The 22,296-nt window shown below is 34.2% G+C and overlaps 1 protein-coding gene across 1 annotated transcript in view; it reads right to left on the minus strand.

Moving 5' to 3' along the window:
• The window catches only part of LOC128212139 (G-protein coupled receptor dmsr-1-like), a 51,071-nt gene that overhangs the window by 2,483 nt on the left and 26,292 nt on the right, over positions 1–22,296 (minus strand). The gene's annotated exons all lie outside the window — the stretch shown is intronic.

A 22,296-nucleotide genomic window follows, 5' to 3' on the forward strand; every position in this document is an offset into this window, starting at 1 on the left:
CGAAGAAATGTCATTCATCACATCTGTTTTATACATTTCCTGATGAAATTAATGCTACTGAAATAGAAACACAGCAATATTAGGACAAACGGCTATCGAATCTCAAGCATTTTGCATTGTTTTTCTTTATTAAATGAATTTTATTTTATGCTTTTAAAATCAAACCTCAGACGTTTTGCCGAATTCAAGAAATGGCACCACTCAATGCAAAAACATAGGGTTTATATTATAACAAGTAATTGGTATAGTAGCCAAAGTGGTATTGTTGTCCGTTTAATTACAGAAATGTCCTTTAATAGTTTCGTAGTCATTCGTAGTAAATTGCTCGTGTATGATAAGGGTCTTTAAATAATCCGAACTTTAAATGCAGTACCGCTGTGTAGTCGATCGACAGAACTAACCAAACTGTAATTATAGTAAATTCGGAATAGCAAATTTGATCTTAAAAGACTCTGTATATATATGATTTACCATCAACTTGAAATGCACAGTTCAATCTCGTGCTGGTGTTGTTTTTCATCTTGACAAAGTCGTGTTTTGCACCTGATCTCCATTTTTCAGACTTTTGCGACATTCCACTTATTGATGCATATCATTTGCATATAACATGCGACGACTCTTGTTCCTAAGAATATATGGAACATTTATGCAAAGAAGAAATTGTCTTCTTTTGTGATCTTGCTCGCAAAACGTTAAAAAACAGCCCATTAGGAAGTTAATAATGGAAATTGTACAACGGATCAGATCCTGTCTAGCGAACATTTATTCCATATACTTTTTTCAAAACATCAAGTGTTTGATATATTCAAATTATCATGCAATATCTTGATATAGAGAGTGATGCATTAAACAAAGCCCGGAAGCTAGATTTCCATTTGATGATTCCTAATTTCGGCAGTAAGAATTTTTCATAACATCAGTTTTATTTACAAGTTTAGGTTTGTTTGTAATAACTCGTCACTTAATAACTTGATAAGTTTATTTAAGGAATGAATTGCGGAGTTGATGTCATTATCGGGGTATGAACGCAATTAGGATAGTAAATGTGTGTGGAGTCCGAAGGACTCCACGCGTACTTTGACCAATCCAATTGCGTTTATATCCCCGATAATGACATCAACCCCGCAATTCATTCCTTTTATTTACACCAATAGTTCATTATTTCATTCAAGAATTGTTAAAAAAATACTTCATTTCATTTAAGAAAACCTTTCAGTAATCCGTTCTTACCCATTCTGTAAATAGAACGACCCAACTATAACCGGAAACATTTTTTTCAAATGACGTCACAATAACGCGGGAAAAGATCAACCACTTGAAATCACTTTAAAACGTAAAATTGAAACACTTCTGGTACCAATATATTTAAAATATAATAAACTAACACTTTTAAAAATGCTGATCTATATTTTACGGGACCTGCAGACACAATACAACCAATAACAAGATCAATAGCTTTCATGTATATTGTTATGCAATGAATTACGATCCGAACATATCCGAAGATGTTGCGTTCATCGATTGATGAACGCAATTGCCGAAAGGCAGTTCATTTAAGGAATGGAAGTTGAGGTGTAAATATTTCAGTAACATTAATTGCGTACGTACTTCTAATTGTCCGTTCTAAGCTTTGGCGTCGAAAAGTTGAAGTTGTATAGACATTTCATAGAGGTCAAAAACAAGCATTTAGTGTAATGCAATCATAAAATGTACCGACGTAATTTTGCTTTATTTTCATTTTATTACCTCCAATTCCATCTGAATGAGTGTTTTACTGCATGCTCTTGTGAATTTATGTCATTCATTTACAAACTAATTTACTTGCACAAAATGTATGTCATGTCAAGGGTCATGGTTACATATGTTCCTTCTTAAATACAATATCGCTGTCGCATGATAAGTTGAGGTTTCCATAGAATTTGGAATGTATAATATTTGATAAAGTTTGTTCTTCGTTTCGGCGGCGAAAGCCTAATATTCATTAGGAATTTTATAGTAGGCAGTAAGCAGAAATCGCGACATTTAGGGATTTCCAATCCTAAAATAAACCGATTGATTCTCTCTTAAGTCTTCTGTTTTACGGCATGGTCTTGTTTTGCTTAGATCATATAGTATGGGAATGGTTTACGTTTCTGATTTCCATAACGGGTTTAGATTTCAGTCATCTGTGCATCATTTGTTGCGGCTAAAGGTTGAACGTTAAATCAATAAGATGTATCGGCAATAAGAATTATGCGATGTGATACTTGATTTGTTTCTCTCTGTTTGACTGATAGATAGCGCTGTATATGATCCACGCATTCATTTTGTTGATTTCGTATATAACCTAGATGATTAAGGTGCTAATTTAATCTGTAAATAAAAAAGTATATTGATTTTCCTTCTGTGTAAACATGTATGATTGTGTTAAAATATTACTTGCATTTGAAAAGTTTTGCGAAAAAAAGAAAAATACGACGGATCCCTAAAATGATCTAACAATGTTTCGAATTCTATTGATTTTTAATTTCTAAGTATTATTTTAGGACTGTTTAACAAGACAATTTTAAAACATTACATTATGATTTAAGCCACATTTGTGTGTAAACAATTGAAAATACAATACGCAATTAGTTGTTTCAATTCATGTCAAATCCGCAATGGGTCGAAGAATCCGATCAAAGCAGCTGCTAAATTGTGCTCCTCTACGTGCTTTATTTCTTCTAGCAGTGAAGGTTCTTGACCTGGTTGTGATAACATTTTGAAGAGATTTATGATAGCATATCAGGTTTTTCCTCATGGTGTTTTATTTCTTTTAATTTTAGATTAGTGGAGATTGAACATTATGGTGTAGCAAAGATAAAACATCCCGTTCACTCGGTCATAAAAATATCGTATAAACGTAATAAAATGCCATATAATGGATATCATAGGAATGTACAATTGTAAAAATACATGTCCATGACCGTCAGCTTTATTTCAATGAATTTGGATGGTGCAAACAATCCGATACCTTTCGTTTACAAAACAACAAACTGCAATAGATTTTAATATAATATTTAATGTTTTCAGAAACCTTAATGAGTGATATTCAATCTAAAATTGAAACGATGTTATAAATTGTTTGTTTCTCATTATACATGTGGATTAAAAAGCGTGTCCTTGTGAATTTCATTCATACACGTTTTTTGCTTTATTCGTTATAAAATTAGAAGGTCAAGGAACAAAACTGTAAATAGAAAATAATGAGTATATCCCTTATAGACCTAAGGCTGCAAATTGATCCTGCTCGACTGCCAGGGGCAATATTGAAGGTTATGTATATTTGTGTTCAAACGCTATTTGCATTTGAGCGAGTTGTCGAAAATATTTAAATAAATTATGGAAGTGCTTTAAACCGACCATGAACTAATGATACATTCTACCAATGTCAACTTTTGAAGCGTTTTAAAAGCCGTTGGTACAAATAAATTACCCCATGGTAAAGTTTATAACTCTCTCTAAAGTCCGATGGCTTATTTAGCTCAAAAATAAGGTATTCATTTGTTTTAAAGCCGCCCGTAAGTCTTTTTTATCGTTTGATGCGATTAAGAAAAGCATCAAATTCTGGATGCATCATCACAATACCAAGTTTTCATAAGATGAATGTTCATACCCATAGTTAAATATGAAGTGTAAAAAAGAATGAACCTTAAAGATGCACTCTTATTCAAAATCAATACATACACATGTATAACAAACATCAATTATGACGGATAAACCTTTAACTGCTTACTAAATAATGCATTTATGGAAAATATTAGTTACTGATAAGAAGATTGTTACTGTGTATTAAATAGCAGCAAGCGCAAAAATATTAAATTATGGTGAATGCTAAACGATTTACTGTGATCAACTATAGTCTCATAAGGTAAAAATATCCTTTATGAGAACCATTGTGTTCATCATGTATTCATCTTTTTGGGAATATTAAAATAATTGTATTAATTGAGGTAAATCTTTTTTGGGAATAAGAGTGCATCTTTAAATAAATCTTCATCACTTTTCAATGAATACAGGAAGTCTCAAACATCACTCATAAATGTGATAAAGTTCCAAATTGTTGTCTTGTTAAAGGTTAAAAGATGCAAATTGTATTCAAGACTTGATCCGCTGTTTACCCTTTCGGTCACACAAAATGCCGTTAATATTTCAAGTCAGAGCAACGATTCGTCTGGCTCGGGTCTGTGTTCAGAGGAACAACACACCGTATAATGTTTACTGAATTCATGAAAACCGCTGTCAAATTTGTGATGAATTCCCTGCTATAATCGCATTTAGAATCAAAGTTGAGGCAGAGGACATGGAACTGTACATTTTACAGCCACACTGAATTTATTCTTACACATTTTACGCTGTACCTGATACAATTGTATTTTATTAACGCATGTATCGTACGATAGGTTTTTCGAACAAATATTTCTGAGCAATTATTATATTTATTTTGAAACTAAGACGTTAATTTCTCATTTTAGGGAAAGTTTCTTTGATTGTTCAAGTTAAATTTTTAATTTGATAAGGGACACTCAGTCAATACCATTATTGAACGTCTTGGTCTTACTATGTATTAGCGTATACTTACTAACATGATAATACAGTGATCCAATTGCGTCCATGCAGTAAATGTATAATAATTATTTCAAACACAGAGCAGAACATGTTATGAAATTTATTATTCCATGCTAAAGATGTTAAGTTTATCTGGCGGATAGTAACAGGCAATCCATATCAATGGCTAGTTGATGCTCTTCAATAGCCGGCAGGAAATGATTAGAAGTTAGTAACCTGTACAGATGGATATTGAGCGATAGAAGGCCTTAATTAGACCAATTCAATCTCTGAATCAGGCAAACAAATATTTCAGTTTCAAACACGTGATTTGACCTTTGATATAGCGTCCTTTTTATTAGTACATGTTTGTCAGCCATCTGTTTCGCTAAAGCGGGCAATTATTTCAAACATGTTCTACATGAAAAAGTAACTTTTAAGGTACAGTGTCGAAACAGAATCCAGGATTGATATTAAGGATAGTTTTTACACTTCAATGATCTACATCATTGAAAAACTGATAGAGAGAGGTACATTGTGTATTGGGTTTGCTGCTTCATTTCTTATGACCATATGGTTTAATGGAATACAAAATTTGCGTTTATATAATTTAATACCTAGTTAACAGAGTAACGCCTTTAACTTTTAACCATCTGGCTTACTTTTTGTTTGGTATAGTGATAGCTTAGTGTTTACAACTTGGAATGTTACAACTCAAATTTACACACTTACATTTACGTTGATATTGTATTTTGTGTATCAATCATGCGGGCACATCCAATTTCCTTGGAGTCTAGGTATAAATGAATACAAGTTTTGTTTCAGAAAAGATCATCTAGCATGTTATTTATATTACTACCGGTCCCTGGAGTTCTTAAATTTTAGTAACTTTTTCTTCCTCCATTTCCAGTAAATGTACTGGTATATGTAATACACTCTAAAAGTACACATTACCTACTTGGGTAGACAAAGTAATAAATTGCCCACATATTTTGTCTGCCGTATCTGTTAGCTCAGATGAGGCAGCCGAGGAAATATCAGGAAGTAAGTTTAAGAATCAATTATTACCCCGCACGCAGAGAAACGACCAAAATTCGATTATATAATATTTTTCCTCGTATTCATCCTAGTAAAATTTGATATATTACAGGATTGGGTCACGTACATCAATTTCTACTTCATCAAACTTAGAATTACGTCGACTAGTGTACGAATTTGCTCAAATTGAATCTAAATACAGCACCAATCTTTTTTCTTCATGAATATTTTAGTTTAGGCAGTGCTTCTAGATGTATCAATGACAAAATTGCTGAAACCAGTTGTAACTTAGTAAACGGGACGCTTTCTACCATGAACATATTCATATATATGTAGTTCGTAATAGAAATTCAGCTCAATATCAAATAATAAAACAGAGAAGTTCAATTAGTCTTACTGTAAAGGACTTTTATTTGGATAAATCATTCAAGGAAACTGCCTAATCTGCGAGCTAAGATGTAGCTTCAAACGAAACATTGATGAATAATTGATACTCCGCACGCAAAGATTTGTCCAAAGTTGTATCATTCAATAGATTTCCTCGTATTCATCTTAGTTAAGTGTGATATAGTGCAAGGTTGGGTCACGTAAATCACTTTCTTTTTTTATTAACTCTGATTAGTGTAATAGTTTATGAGTTTCTGTAATATTTATGGTGATTTTTTTCCCAAATGCATATAAAAGAAGTGCCTATTGGTTTAATTATAACAATCATTTTTTATTTAGGGCTAACTACCAAAATACTAAAACAGTTAAAAACGAGCAAGGGAATCTTTAACAAACACTATCTATTCACCGAGAGAGTGTAATAAATTCAGGTCAAATTACAAAAAGGTGAATTTATTGAAGTATGACTGAAAAAGTTTAAGTATCCGTTGGAGTTTATTATTCTAAGGGGACGAAGCGACCGCGGTTTCTTATTTACGACGAAATTACTTTAAAAAAAATCTACCTGACTTAGTGTAAGCCCCTTCAAAATTGTATCAACTTTGGAATTAAGCCGCGCGTCTGTAAAAAAAAAAACACTTTTAACACTGAAATATATTTAAAAATCATTTAAATAAGCGTTTCACTGAAATTGCGGCTATGCATATGCAAACAGTAGGCGTGTTTATATGCGCATGCGCAGTTATAGTAATTCGCTTAACCATGAAGTGTCGTCTTCAGCAATAATTAAAAAATCTTCACAATTAAGGAACAATTCCTGTTTTAATATGTCCAGCATTAACAAACGACTGTAATAATTAAATCAAGTGGTGTCGAGTGATTTGATCAACTTATCACAACGGCACGGCCAAAATCACATCATTATTCAGAAAACCAAAAATAATTTAATATTTTATTTGCCAACATTTTCTGGTTCAAAGTAAAGTGTTCTGTTTCGATCAAGGGGGAGTAACTAAAATGGCTTTTAAAAGTAATTTTGAAAGTTGATCTTTTCGCTCCTTTTTTGCAGTAAAAATATCATATTTATATTTTCATTGTTGTTATTTCGCCGGTAAAACTCAATATTTCATCGAACAGCATGAAAGAAAAAAAGTTAATATTAAAAATCGGTTTATTTTGTATTTTTAATTTTGGAATGTATTGAACCATTAAGAAAAAGCTATTGCATTAACCTGTTCAAGTCAATGGTGATTTAAAATGTACTCGGGTCAATAAACGAATATCACAATACACATTTGTTACGTATAAATTAATTAATTTCTGAATATGGAAGTAACACCTTTTTTCCCAGATCACTGTCCTTCGCCTCAACTTTAATGTTAATTTGCAATCGGGAATAACAGTAGAATTATCACTAATGAGGCAGCAAAGATGCATGTTCTCATTACAATTATACGGTGTGTTGTGTCTCTGAGCGTTAACCCGAGCATGCCAAATATGTCTCCAACAGAATGTTATGTGAACGACCGGGTAAAAACCGGTGAAGGCTTGAATTCATTTGGCATAAGAAGGCCTTCTTAAAGGCTTCGTTTTTGGTCATGAACTTATTTACTAATGAAATAATCCAACTAAAAGAGTCAGAGCGTGTAAATAGTGTTTTCAGTTTTGTTAAAGTGCTTTGAAACCTCTAATGTTGCATTTAAACCAAGCATGATTTTGAAATTAATCTTAATAACTATTGCATATTAAAGCAAAGTCCAGTAACACAAACATTCTATTCACCTTTTTTCTTCATAAAGCGTGGAATGAAGAGCCCAAATCAATTACAAAACTCTCAAAATTATTTTATTTTTCATATTGTTGGTGTATTTAGAATATGGTTAATTACATGTTTACCAAAACGTCTTTACAACACAAATTAATTGTAAGTAAATAATGAAGTGACTCAGCAAACAACAACAACAGAAATCGAAACAACAACAACCATTATTGCATAAATATATCTGGCAGTTTTCGACCTGGTTTCAGACATTGTAATAATAAGACACGTAGAAAACACAGTCATTTACAAACAATTCGTGAGATAAAGTAAAATTATTTAGAAGACGATAAGTTCCATGGTATTGCCCTTTTTAATATTCCAAAAGATATTTTACATGAAATAGCGTGCAAGAAACATTCTCATCAAATCACACTCTGCAATTGACATTGGAAGCAAAAAAAACTTTAAACAAATTCAGCTCCACGCGAGGAGCTGCTCTTTGAGTTCATCTGTTTTATTGACTATCACAATTTCCCTTAAAATTACCCCAATTACCAACAAAATGGAGACTTTCAGAAGTTCAAAAGTCGTTACCAAAGAATTATGACTGCCTACTGATTGAACTCCATACTTTTTGGGATGCTGATTTGCGTTTAGTTTCACAATAACTGACACGAATTATTCATTGAATTGTTATAATGAATAATGAGATAGTTCTTCCTTTGACCAAGTTCCCAGTCTTCCACCCCAATTATGAGACATTTTTGGACTCGGGAATAACAGTGGATTTGTCACAAATGGGGCGGCAAAAGTTGTTTCTCCGAACATAGATCTAAGCAAGAAGAGTAATTCGTCTGTTTTTGATGTTATCGGTATTTTGTATTAACCACCTCGTGAAATCGGACAGTCTTGGATAAACTTTGCATAATAAGGCGTTCTTAAAGACTACATTTTCGGACATACCAATTTATAAATTTACTAATAAAATATATAAAATATGAGCATGGGCGTATAAATATTGATATGGAAAAACTACAGAAACAAGCTCTGTAGCCAAAAGTTTGAACATAAACCCCTTTTAATGGCACTGGGTAAATGCCAAATACATAGAACATACACAAAAAGATCACAAAGTTTAACAAAAAACCTGGAACAACACAGTGCATACATACTATATACAAATCTAGATATCAAAATTTTAGGTACCAGCCATGTTATCAGTTATGTAAGTGGTAAACACACCCTTCAGTAAAACAATAATTCCTTGACAAAGCTTGGGGACTATGCCATAACAAACCAAGTCCAGTAAGACGAATCTTTTGTTGACATGGATTGAACGACCATAATGAATAACAATTTAATCCCGACATTAAATTAGAGAAATGTGTAGATGAAAGTATATTAATTAATAAGATTAATGAAACTACACTGCAATAATGGGAACAATTAATGAAGAATGTATGTTCATTCGGAGAGTATAAAAAAGTCGAGCGGTTATCCGAGACACGAAGGACGCATTAAACGGCATCGAATGAAGATACATTGACATATACATGTACTTATAGAATACCCAATTGTTGTCGAACAAGCTCCAAAAAGAGTAAGAGTGGTCATGTGGAATATATATGCGTTTAACACCCAAGATGTTTTTGATTTAACTCCAACCAGAGGAACTTTCAAAAAACCTCTCAAAGGACGTCATTACTGGTTTAACGTGAGTAATTCATGTAAGGTTTCAGCTGTCTGCACAATTGGGGCTTTAATAAATTAGTTTAAACTAAGTTAAAATTAAGATATTGATATTGGTCTCATAACTTTCGCAAACTATGCCCCTCAAGTGAACACAGATGTAATAAATTGCACGCAATGTTCTCTTTAAATGATACTCTGCTTGATTGACATTTGTAGCAAAATTACTTGGCCGATATGCAGAGAGGGGATCCTATTTCCCAATGTTTTATGGTCTAATCACGATTTTCTCTAATTGCCCCAAACCTGAATTTCAAGATATTCAACTGTTTGGGAGTCGTTACCTAAGAATTATTTCTGCTGGCGGGTTAAACCCAATACTTTATTTAACGTCGCTTTTGCATTTTAGGTTCGTAATGACTACACATAAATTGTCCAGGAAGTGTTTTAATTGCAGTCTAGGCAGTTATAAATATTGCAAAACAGCTATTTAATGTCATGAATTCCAGATAAATTCGATTTATAAACCCTTAAACTTGGCTGGAATGTGACCATATATCCAGTTTTATAACCAAATAATTTCATTGCTCGCTCACTTTCTTCTTTATTATTCTTCTAATACACCAAAAATGAACAATTAACATCGACCAAGGACACTAAAGGCTTGTAACTAAGGCGCCCATGGCATTAATAATATTTCATTATATCGTTTTATTACCAAAATCGATGGGAAAAAGTTCATGATGAAGAAATGACATCTGCTAAACAAAACAAATAATGGGATGCACTAATTCCCCAAGCGTCGGCAAGAACGGTACACGTTCCATTAAACTAACCTAGGTAAAAACCAAATATAAGTGGCTAGGTTAACATGTTGTCCAACATCAGGTAGGGCATGAAGTTTTTTACTGGCCTTTATGTTAGAACATTGTTGTCATCAAATTGAAACAAACTACTGACAGGACTATTAAAACGGTAGGGTCGGCGTCAAAGGTCAGGAAACCGGAACCGGAAGCGTTTTAAGGTCCTGTGACCAGGCGCAGCGTTTAGTCGTGTACCAGAAGGTATCCGATGCTATAACATGTTCATCGTTCAAATTATGAACGGAGCAGTTAATATATCAATCGAAAAACCTCTGTCAATTCCCCAATACGACAAGCATCGGACATATACCTGTGCGCTTATAAAAGTACTTCGAACAATAATAATAATAATAATAATAATAATAATAATAATAATAATAACAATAACAATTATAACAATAATAATGATAATAATTAACTGATTTGTTTTATGGGTCATTTAATTATTAACTTATTAACTTCAAATTGATATTAGTGAAGTTAATAATCGCATAAATCATTAATATTTTTAAGATCAAATTACTACGCAATCTACTTGTAACGTAGAAAAGTCTGAAATTGTACTCCGTCAATACACAATTATAACCGTGGTTGTTTTCGAATGAAAATAGCGGATGTGATCTAATTGTTATGCATATTACAAACATGTCGACTAAATCTTAAATATTAAGTTATACACTTTTAGGTTTTACTGCTTGTGAATAACTTTATCAAGATTATGAAACAAAAATACAGTAAAACCACACCGAGGGGAAAATGGACTGATTAGTGCTCGATTCTCTCATTTCTGAAGCAATTCCGAAATGTTGTTATCACTGCTATCTTCCATCTGACAGAACAATACATTCTTTCACACCTCAAATTGACAAAGACATACGTTTTTGTGCGTACTCCCCATATTAATGTCAAGTTTTCTCGCATATTAACCGCACCTGATGCATTTGCATGTCAGAGAAAGGTGTTTGTCTGAAAGGTTGATATCGAGTTTGAGACCATGAATTTGACAAGTATGATTTATTTGAAACGTTAACCTGAAATCAAACAAAACCATGGAATTCTTTTTAAGCCTTAATAAAGTTTGAACAGTGGGTTTTATGGTTATCTGAAAATATTTACACCTCAACTTCCATTCCTTCAATGAACTGCCTTTCGGCAATTGCGGTTATCATCCGATGAGCGCAACATCTTCGGATATGTTCGGTTCGCAATCTATCTCATAACAATATACATGGAAATTGCTGATCTTGTTTTAGTCTGTATCGTGTCAGCAGGTCCCGAAAAATAAATCAACATTTAAGAAAGTGTTAATTTTTGAAATGTTAAATGTATTGCTGCCATAAGCGTTTCGATTTTACGTTTAAAAGTAATTTCAAGTGGTTAATCTTTCCCGCGTTATTGTGACGTCATTTGATGAAAATGTTTCCGGTCGTTCTTTTTACAGAATGGGTGAGAAGGAATTACTGTAAGGTTTCCTCAAATGAAATGAAGTATTAATTGAACGAAATAAAGTGTTAATATAAGGAATTAATGTCATTATCGGGGATAAAAATGCAGTTAGGCTGGTCAACGTTCGCGTACTCCACACGCTCCCAAAAGCGACTCGCTTATATTTTTGAAAAATGCACTTTCTGTATGACGAATAAAGTGTGGCAAATAATTAGGAGTTTTAAAACTTAGATACCGAAGGCTGAGACCCTTTAGCAAATGTTGATATTTGGTCAAATATCGTCTTTGAAGACCACAATTTTTCATTAGCGTAATAAACGGCGTTGTTGTTACGTGATTGGTTGATTGACATTATCACGTGATGTTATCGTTAAAATCTCAAAATATCTATGAATATTGAATAACTTCTGTTGGCCTAACGGTTAAGGCGTCGGTTTTCTTATTTTCTTAACTTTACTACTTAAACCGAAAAACCTGTTTTATACTATAAGTGTATTTTTTCTGCGTTATCGATATCATAGAGTAAAATAATGATAACTAAATTTTGGTCCAAAAAACATGGGCGAGTCACTTAAAGGCACAGCTAAGGATAAAGAAACACCGAACGAGATAATAACGGTATACAAACTGCACATACAGCACCCACATACATTCAAATATTTTTATCAAGGTAAGCCATTTATCATAAGGATACAAAGGTGGATAAGTGCATTTCAGAAATAAACGTTGGGATACTTTCTATGTTTAATTTAAATTGATTTACCATTATATTGCTTTTGCATGGATTGCATTCTTGTTTTCTTCAATAACATGATTTCTTTATGAATTTACAAAATATTGAAATTTCACATATTGTTACCTGAAAATGGAACGTTAGCAGTAGGACTTTGTGTTCCTTATGCTTATACAATGTCCAGCTTCTAAGAGCTGGATCTTGGATTAATATAAAGGCTACCACCATTTCTAGCTCAGTTTGTCCATCGCGTAAGCTCATTCTATATCCAGCTTCTAAGAGCTGGATCATGGATTAATATAAGGGCTACCACCATTTCTAGCTTAGTTTGTCCATCGCGTAAGCTCATTCTATATCCAGCTTCTAAGAGCTGGATCATGGATTGATATAAGGGCTACCACCATTTCTAGCTCAGTTTATCCATCGCGTAAGCTCATTCTATATCCAGCTTCTAAGAGCTGGATCTTGGATTAATATAAGGGCTACCACCATTTCTAGATCAGTTTATCAATCGCGTAAGCTCATTCTATATCCTGCTTCTAAGAGCTGGATCATGGATTAATATAAGGGCTACCACCATTTCTAGCTCACTTTGTCCATCGCGTAAGCTCATTCTATATCCAGCTTCTAAGAGCTGGATCATGGATTAATATAAGGGCTACCACCATTTCTAGCTCAGTTTATCCATCGCGTAAGCTCATTCTATATCCAGCTTTTAAGAGCTGGATCGTGTATTAATATAAAGGCTACCACCATTTCTAGCTCAGTTTGTCCATCGCGTAAGCTCATTCTATATCCAGCTTCAAAGAGCTGGATCGTGTATTAATATAAGAGCTACCACCATTTCTAGCTCAGTTTGTCCATCGCGTAAGCTCATTCTATATCCAGCTTCTAAGAGCTGGATCTTGTATATATATAAGGGCTACTACCATTTCCAGCTCAGTTTATCCATCGCGTAAGCTCATTCTATATCCAGCTTCTAAGAGCTGGATCTTGTATTAATATAAGGGCTGCCACCCTTTCTAGCTCAGTTTATCCATCGCGTAAACTCATACAATATCAAGCTTCTGTGAGTTGGATCATGGATTAATATAAGGGCTACCACCCTTTCTAGCTCAGTTTATCCATCGCGTGAGCTCATTCTATATCCAGCTTCTAAGAACTGGCTCATGGATTAATATAAGGGCTACCACCATTTCTAGCTCAGTTTGTCCATCGCGTAAGCTCATTCTATATCCAGCTTCTAAGAGCTGGATCTTGGATTAATATAAGGGCTACCACCATTTCTAGCTCAGTTTATCCATCGCGTAAGCTCATTCTATATCCAGCTTCTAGGATCTGTATCATGGATTAATATAAGGGCTACCACCATTTCTAGCTCAGTTTGTCCATCGCGTAAGCTCATTCTATATCCAGCTTCTAGGATCTGTATCATGGATTAATATAAGGGCTACCACCATTTCTAGCTCAGTTTATCCATCGCGTAAGCTCATTCTATATCCAGCTTCTAGGTTCTGTATCATGGATTAATATAAGGGCTACCACCATTTCTAGCTCAGTTTGTCCATCGCGTAAGCTCATTCTATATCCAGCTTCTAAGAGCTGGATCTTGGATTAATATAAGGGCTACCACCATTTCTAGCTCAGTTTATCCATCGCGTAAGCTCATTCTATATCCAGCTTCTAGGATCTGTATCATGGATTAATATAAGGGCTACCACCATTTCTAGCTCAGTTTGTCCATCGCGTAAGCTCATACAATATCCAGCTTTTGAGAGATGGATCATGGATTAATATAAGGGCTACCACCCTTTCTAGCTCAGTTTGTCCATCGCGTAAGCTCATACAATTTCCAGCTTCTGAGAGATGGATCATTGATTAATATAAGGGCTACCACTCTTTCTAGCTCAGTTTGTCCATCGCGTAAGCTCATACAATTTCCAGCTTCTGAGAGATGGATCATGGATTAATATAAGGGCTACCACTCTTTCTAGCTCAGTTTGTCCATCGCGTAAGCTCATACAATTTCCAGCTTCTGAGAGATGGATCATTGATTAATATAAGGGCTACAACTCTTTCTAGCTCAGTTTGTCCATCGCGTAAGCTCATACAATTTCCAGCTTCTGAGAGATGGATCATGGATTAATATAAGGGCTACCACTCTTTCTAGCTCAGTTTGTCCATCGCGTAAGCTCATACAATTTCCAGCTTCTGAGAGATGGATCATGGATTAATATAAGGGCTACCACCATTTCTAGCTCAGTTTATCCATCGCGTAAGCTCATTCTATATCCAGCTTCTAGGATCTGTATCATGGATTAATATAAGGGCTACCACCCTTTCTAGCTCAGTTTGTCCATCGCGTAAGCTCCTACAATTTCCAGCTTCTGAGAGATGGATCATTGATTAATATAAGGGCTACCACTCTTTCTTGCTCAGTTTGTCCATCGCGTAAGCTCATACAATTTCCAGCTTCTGAGAGATGGATCATGGATTAATATAAGGGCTACCACTCTTTCTAGCTCAGTTTGTCCATCGTTTAAGCTCACACAATTTCCAGCTTCTGAGAGATGGATCATTGATTAATATAAGGGCTACCACTCTTTCTAGCTCAGTTTGTCCATCGCGTAAGCTCATACAATTTCCAGCTTCTGAGAGATGGATCATGGATTAATATAAGGGGTACCACCATTTCTAGCTCAGTTTATCCATCGCATAAGTTCATACAATATCCAGCTTCTGAGAGATGGATCATGGATTAATATAAGGGGTACCACCATTTCTAGCTCAGTTTATCCATCGCGTAAGTTCATACAATGTCCAGCTTCTAAGAGCTGGATCATGGATTAATATAAGGGGTACCACCATTTCTAGCTCAGTTTATCCATCGCGTAAGTTCATACAATGTCCAGCTTCTAAGAGCTGGATCATGGATTAATATAATGGGTACCACCATTTCTAGCTCAGTTTATCCATCGCGTAAGTTCATACAATTTCCAGCTTCTGAGAGATGGATCATGGATTAATATAAGGGGTACCACCATTTCTAGCTCAGTTTATCCATCGCGTAAGTTCATACAATTTCCAGCTTCTGAGAGATGGATCATGGATTAATATAAGGGGTACCACCATTTCTAGCTCAGTTTATCCATATATTTAGTGAAAATATTACTGTCATGAGATTGTGAGAAAAACTAGTATTCTTCGGATCCTTTAGAACCAGACTGATAATATCTGTCATGTGTTCCCGTTCCGGATAGAAAAATCCGACCCGAGGGCACCTGCGTTACCAGGTAACGAGGCTTGCCGAGTTACCGGCTACACAGCGTGCCCGAGGGTCGGATTTTTCTATCCGGAACGGACAAACATGATAGATCTTTTTTCTAGCATACCTTAAATAACATTTTTTTGTGAAGAAAAAACATAAGAAAGCGCGTTTTTGTACATTTCACCAAAAAGCGCGTGCGATGATGTTTACTGACGTCATGACGCGCAGTAATTTGTATTCACTGCATACGTCAATAAGTTCCTTCGCTATAACGTCTTTTAAGGGTTATTTTGTACATCTATATGTACATCTATTAAAATCGCATAACTATGGTTACATTTAGTGTTTAATAATAGAAATTGAAAGTATGACGTCACAGCACGTGACTCATCTGGCATGGGGGGATGCCAGATGGAGTTTTCCAGCACGGCTGAAATCACCGGAAATGCCTATCCGGTGTGCTAGAAAAATTAGTCTGAGTGAAAGTAAATATTGAAACAGGAATTACATCAACTTACTCATGCAGTTTTATTGGTTTATACGGCGTGGTAAAGCAATCTACATTATGTATGTTTTTTATTGAAAATATATAATTCCGCATTCACCCTCATCTACGTAATAAGATAAATTTTCGTTTTATCCCAAACTCCGATATAGAACGATTGGATTTCCCACACCACTTGGTTTTAATCAACTTTACCATTTTTTTCTAGACATTTACGCATTTCCATAAATTTAAAAACGCAATTCTCTGACTTATGCTCAAAACATTGCCCTTTTCTGTAAGAAATAGATTTGTTAGGAAATAGAAAATTGTAAAAAAAGCAAAACGATTTCGTTTCATCGAACACAATTAAAGAACAAGAGGAAATATTGGAAGGAAAAACATTTTCACGTCTTCATATGTCAAGAAGTTACAACGTTAAGCCAAATGTTTCATTCAAAGCACATTGAAAAGAAACAGGCAAGTGCAATATCCGAGTCATTGCTTACGTTGAACAGGTCATTACAAATGGATTCTTACCCCATACATTGTATTGAGATAATGAATATATATTGCTTCAACACTTACACTTTATCCAATAGGGGGCTGAGTAGGGGACGTTATCATAATTATGCAGCACTGTAGACACAGTCGCGTTTAATTGAATTGTAGAACAGAACAGAACAGAACAGAATTTATTACACGTAAACTATACATTTTTTTTTGTGTTTTATATACATAATAAATATATTACAATTACAATTATACAGTGTAGTGTGAAATATTAAATACATATCATAATCAACTTATGTATATTTTGTAACTTGTAACCTAAACAAGTCGTATAGGGGATCTATCAAGTAGCCAACATTTTAACGATCACCCGGTTTAGTGGTATATACAGACACGTAAAGATAGAGTACAACGACGCGATGCTACAAAACAGACAACATAGACAATAAACTAACCCGTGCTTCCTTTCCCGTATCAATAGACCATTTTGATAAAGGGTTTAATCGGATATGTCTAGTTCATAATGACTACATACAATATGTGTCCAGTGTGTGTATACACGTAATACATTACGTCATATATGCTACGTCGAAAGGCAACATTTTGCGTAAAATGATGACTTAAATCAAAGATAACTTTTCGTTTACTACACCATTTTAAATAAAACAACGAACAGTCTATGCCGCTTAAGGAGCCCCGCCTTTGTTTCATTACCGAAGTTTGATGAGGTGAGTAGTTTCATCAAACACTTCGACAAACCTGTTTTCAAAATAATGTTTTGACAGTGCTCCGTCAGACGGCAGTATTATGAAAAGGTTCATCGAAGTATTTAAAAAAACTAAACTCTTAATCAAACTTTGGTAAAATATCGAAGGCGGGGCTCCGTAAGCGGCATAGACTGCGCTAAGTTTCATTTAAAATGGTGAAGAAATAGTGAAGTTATTTTTGTTTAAGGTCTTCATTCGATGCAATATATTGCCTTCCGACGTAGCATTTATGACGCAATTTATCACGTGGTATAAACACACTGAATATACCATGTTTTGAAAAAAGGTTTGATCGGATTTGTCTAGTTCATAATTACTACATACAATATTTGTTGCTGTCTCGGGAAAGCTAGGTAGACTCACTATGATTACTTATGTTATCGATGACTTTGTGTGCTCGCTTTATTTCTTCTGATACGCCAAACATGTACTATTCATATCGACCATTGCCTCCAAATGCTGGTAATAAGCGAAACTCAATTAGTTGCCTTTTTTACCTTTTAAGTTAAAGTATTGGGAGGTATTCAGGATATCTTAAGCATCTTTTTAAAACAAAACAAATTATCAAATATTCATAACTCTTAACAGATTAAAGTAAAAATTACGGCCCTTGATAAAAAAAATTATATTAAAAACAGCACTTGGGTACACAACTGAACATTATAAAGACGTTTCAATTATCATTTATACTGACGTTGTAACTTATATAACGTAACTTACGTATATTTGGACATTGTTCTACAGTTAAATGCATAACTATAAACGCTCATTATCAAGAATTGACGGTTTGAGCGTACACGTAAAATCTGACGCAGATAGTTATTATCTGATAAGTGGTAGTAAGCGGACCTTTATAAAAACCCACGAAGTTAAAATTCTGTATGATAGGGCCAAGTATTCACTGATTGCCTATCTTCAATTTGATTGGCTGAAAATGTAGGTTGTATTCTAATCACCATTACAATATCGATTTGCATCGATTTCTTATCCTTTCCCGTATCCGTATCTAATGTAACAAAAGTAAACACACGATGTCGGATATGAGAAATATGAAAAACGATCGGTTTACGTGAACGTTGCCCATTCTTACTAAAACTTTCCAGCGTGAATTAGTTTTGAATGTCCCTGGTCCTCGCTCAAGCTATAGAACATTCCTTTATTGGGGTTTGAGTATACATACCTAATCCATATGTCTCCTGCGTTTGGTTTTGTATTGTGGTTAGTTTTTGAGAAAGAATAATAACTGAAACACACTCATGTCTGGCTGAAAAAATTCCAATTTATCAATCAGGATTCTTTGTACATCTGACGTCAAATCAATTTGTATGTACGACCATGTTACTTAGTAAGACTAAAATGGTAGCCCCTTGGTAGCCCTTTTGGGATAAACCCTCTTGTATTTGTGACAAGTTTGTACGACAACTTTCATGACTTCAAAGCATTATTTCTATGACATCCTTCGATTGTTTTTCGCTATCACATATATTTTTCTAAAATCTCATTCATGGATCTAACCAAATAAATGGTAAAGACGATAAAGTGTGTGTGTGTGTGGGGGGGGGGGGGGGGGGGGGGGCGTGACGTCACAAAGCGTATCTTTAGTTATAAACAGGAATCGCGGTTTACATTTGCGAATCATTTGTTTAAACAACAGCGTTGAACTTTTGAACAACGAAAATGTTACTCGGCAGCTAAGTGGTATATTAAGATAGAATAATCTAACATTTCATTACCAATATGAAATCAGCTTAAACATTAATAATTACCTATTCATGCTTACGTGAATTTTATGTGGGAAAATCTTCCACCGTACAAGTTGAATAGACTGAGTCTCTTAATTTTTCCACCTTACTTTTCTCAGTAATTAACGCTGGTTGTAATTGCGATAGTTCTACCATTGTACAAAGTAATAAGTCAATTGTACCAACACTACTAATTGACAAGTAATTTGTTAATGCGCGTGCTCCCCATTATATTGCCAAGTCATATCACAGAAGACAAACCTTTCAGTGAGCATCTGAATGTGAGACATCGATTATTCGAAACATGTCTTCGCGTGCATACATATTCATTTTGACACAACATTTCAGCTGCCATCCTAATGACCAGAGTTTCTTGTCCTTCGCCTCAACTTTTATACCAATAGCTACATGAACTCGGAAATAACAGCCAATATAGCACAAATGAGGCAGCGAATTCATGAGATCACCCCAGATTATACAGTGTGTCGTTTCCCCAAGCCAGCAATTTCCATGATTTTACATTATGCGACATGTTTCTCCCAGAAATATACATGTTTTCTCCCTAGATTATAGGCTTGAACAAGACGAATCGTTGTATCATTATTCTGGCTTACAGTGATAGTGGTATATTTCAGAACGAGCGTATTGAATAAATCTGAAGGGAAAGGAGACTTTCAAATGTATTCGAACATGCAAAACTTTATATTAATATTATATTTGTCAATGTTGCTTCGAAATATTTCAAAATGTGCTATTTAAAATTACAGAAGTAGTAACCAATGAACATTTTCTACCGTTTTTTAAGACGTGTATTTACCATTCACAGTACAATAAACACAGACAGCATATACATTGTACATTTAAATATATTTACTCATAATCCACCTTAGATACAAAAGCGTACACAGGCAAACTGAAGTTTATTTTGACTGCATAACAATGGTGTTGTCGCTGATTTTGGTTTCCTGCTTTGTTTAAGCATAAATCTACGATCCAATCGATTTCTTCTGAGTGTTTCCAATGACTTTTAGGGCCCGCTTCTATGACATCTCTCGTGATTTCAATACATTATTCCTACGACAGCCTTTGGAAATTATTCAAATGCAAAATTGGAAGAAAGGGAATAATAATAACATCACCGATAATTTAGACATCAGAATGGAACGGTATTTGATCTCAATTTGGAACTTCCCAAATAGAGCAACAAGAATTCAGGAAAATTCGTCTAGTCTTTTCTTTCTTATAAACTTTTTGTTGGTACTATCAGTTCTATATCAATCATTTGTTTGAAGATTGATACTACTTTTGAACAAATCTGCGAATGATTGACAGTATTATATCAAGCATTTCCTTGAAGATTGATTATATAATACTTTTGTACAACTCTGCGAATGATTGTCACTATTATATCAAGCATTGTCTCGAAGATTGATTACTATTTTTACACCTCTGCGAATGATTGACACTATCTTCTGTATAAATGTGATAAGTTTTTTTTTTATATATATTAATAACTATTGTCAATGACTTGTCAACAAATGATTGCCTATGTAAACGAGGTATTTATTTATAATAAAGCAATTACGTTGCTAATGCTTTATATAAAAAATAAATACAAATATACGCACCCGTTTGAGGATGATGCACAGTGTCATTAATTAATTGCAGTAAGAACAACTTACCGTCAGCATGTCAGCAAAATGTATTGTTAGTTTAAATAACGTGATAAATTCATTACCTTCTCTCAGTAATAATTTCCAAAGAATTTTCTAGCAAGCCATAGTAAAAAAAAAAAATGATATTTTTTTGAAACAAATACAATACCATTCTGTCATTCATTACCTTGTCCAGAATTCGATTTTTTACATCTTTGGTATCTGAAACATATACTTATATTATCTTTAGTTCATATTCTTGAAAGAACTTATCATTATACTGTGGAACATGGGTATGTCTAGCGGAATCGTACGCGTGTGGACCGACCGCACAGCCGGATAAACTAGTTATTCAGTGCTCTAATCCATCTTACTTTCTGTAATTGTCTGCATAAATATAAACGGCTTTTGTAAATATCTTTTTTCATGTGTAGCATATTTAACACTATATGCTTTTGGGTCACCAATGTAATTTTATGAATTGTTATGTGTTGTTATGTAACATATGTTTGTTATCAATATCGGGACATATCCCATTGAGCTTCTGTTGATAAGTTAGCTTAACATAAAATAACATGAATTTTATTTCGATTTAATGATATAAAGCTTATCATCAAATACATAAATCAGAAATAATTCATAAAAACGCAAATAATGAAATAAAATGCAAGAACAATTAATGGTACTATTTATAGCTTATACCATAAACATATAATATTACCCGAATTCAAATAAATGTCCTTGTACATCCTCGTACCAATATAAGAAAGCAGCTCAAAAAGCAATAATACAGTCACCTGTTCATGCGTTAATTTTATTACATTTGGGTAAATGCATTACCGTTATGATAAAAGTATAATTAACCCAGACAGGTAAAATGGAGAGACTTTCACATTGTTCCTGACTTTTCCAAAGCAATGCCAATTTCATGGTAGTAAACTCGCCCACACACTTAAATTCATGGTACAATTATATAATGAAGTGCTTAGCTTCTGATAGTTAACCTTACACGCCCCCAAAAAATCATTGCTGAGAAATGGTTGATTTTAAAAGTTTATAAATTAAGCAATATGCATTCATATGAATTATAAAAAAAACAAAAACAAATTTGGGTCACACAGCAGCATATTTCAATAGGGAAGAAAATTGTCCTTGTGAAATAAGGAGGAGAAATTATCATCAGCTTAAACATTGAATTCCACACAATAGTGGTTGTGGCACTCTTTTCCCTAAGGGCGAAAGCTACTTTGAAGAATTCATAGTTGACATCCGCTGTGCGAGTTGCGAAGATAAGTTACAGAAGTTCTGTTAAATGCTCCTAAATATGGATTGTTTTTTAAAGGGTCAAAGTCGGTTTTTTGAGACATTTGGCGGATTGTTAAG

Source organism: Mya arenaria, chromosome 12, assembly GCF_026914265.1.
Source record: "Mya arenaria isolate MELC-2E11 chromosome 12, ASM2691426v1".
NCBI classification, from domain to species: Eukaryota; Metazoa; Mollusca; class Bivalvia; order Myida; family Myidae; genus Mya; species Mya arenaria.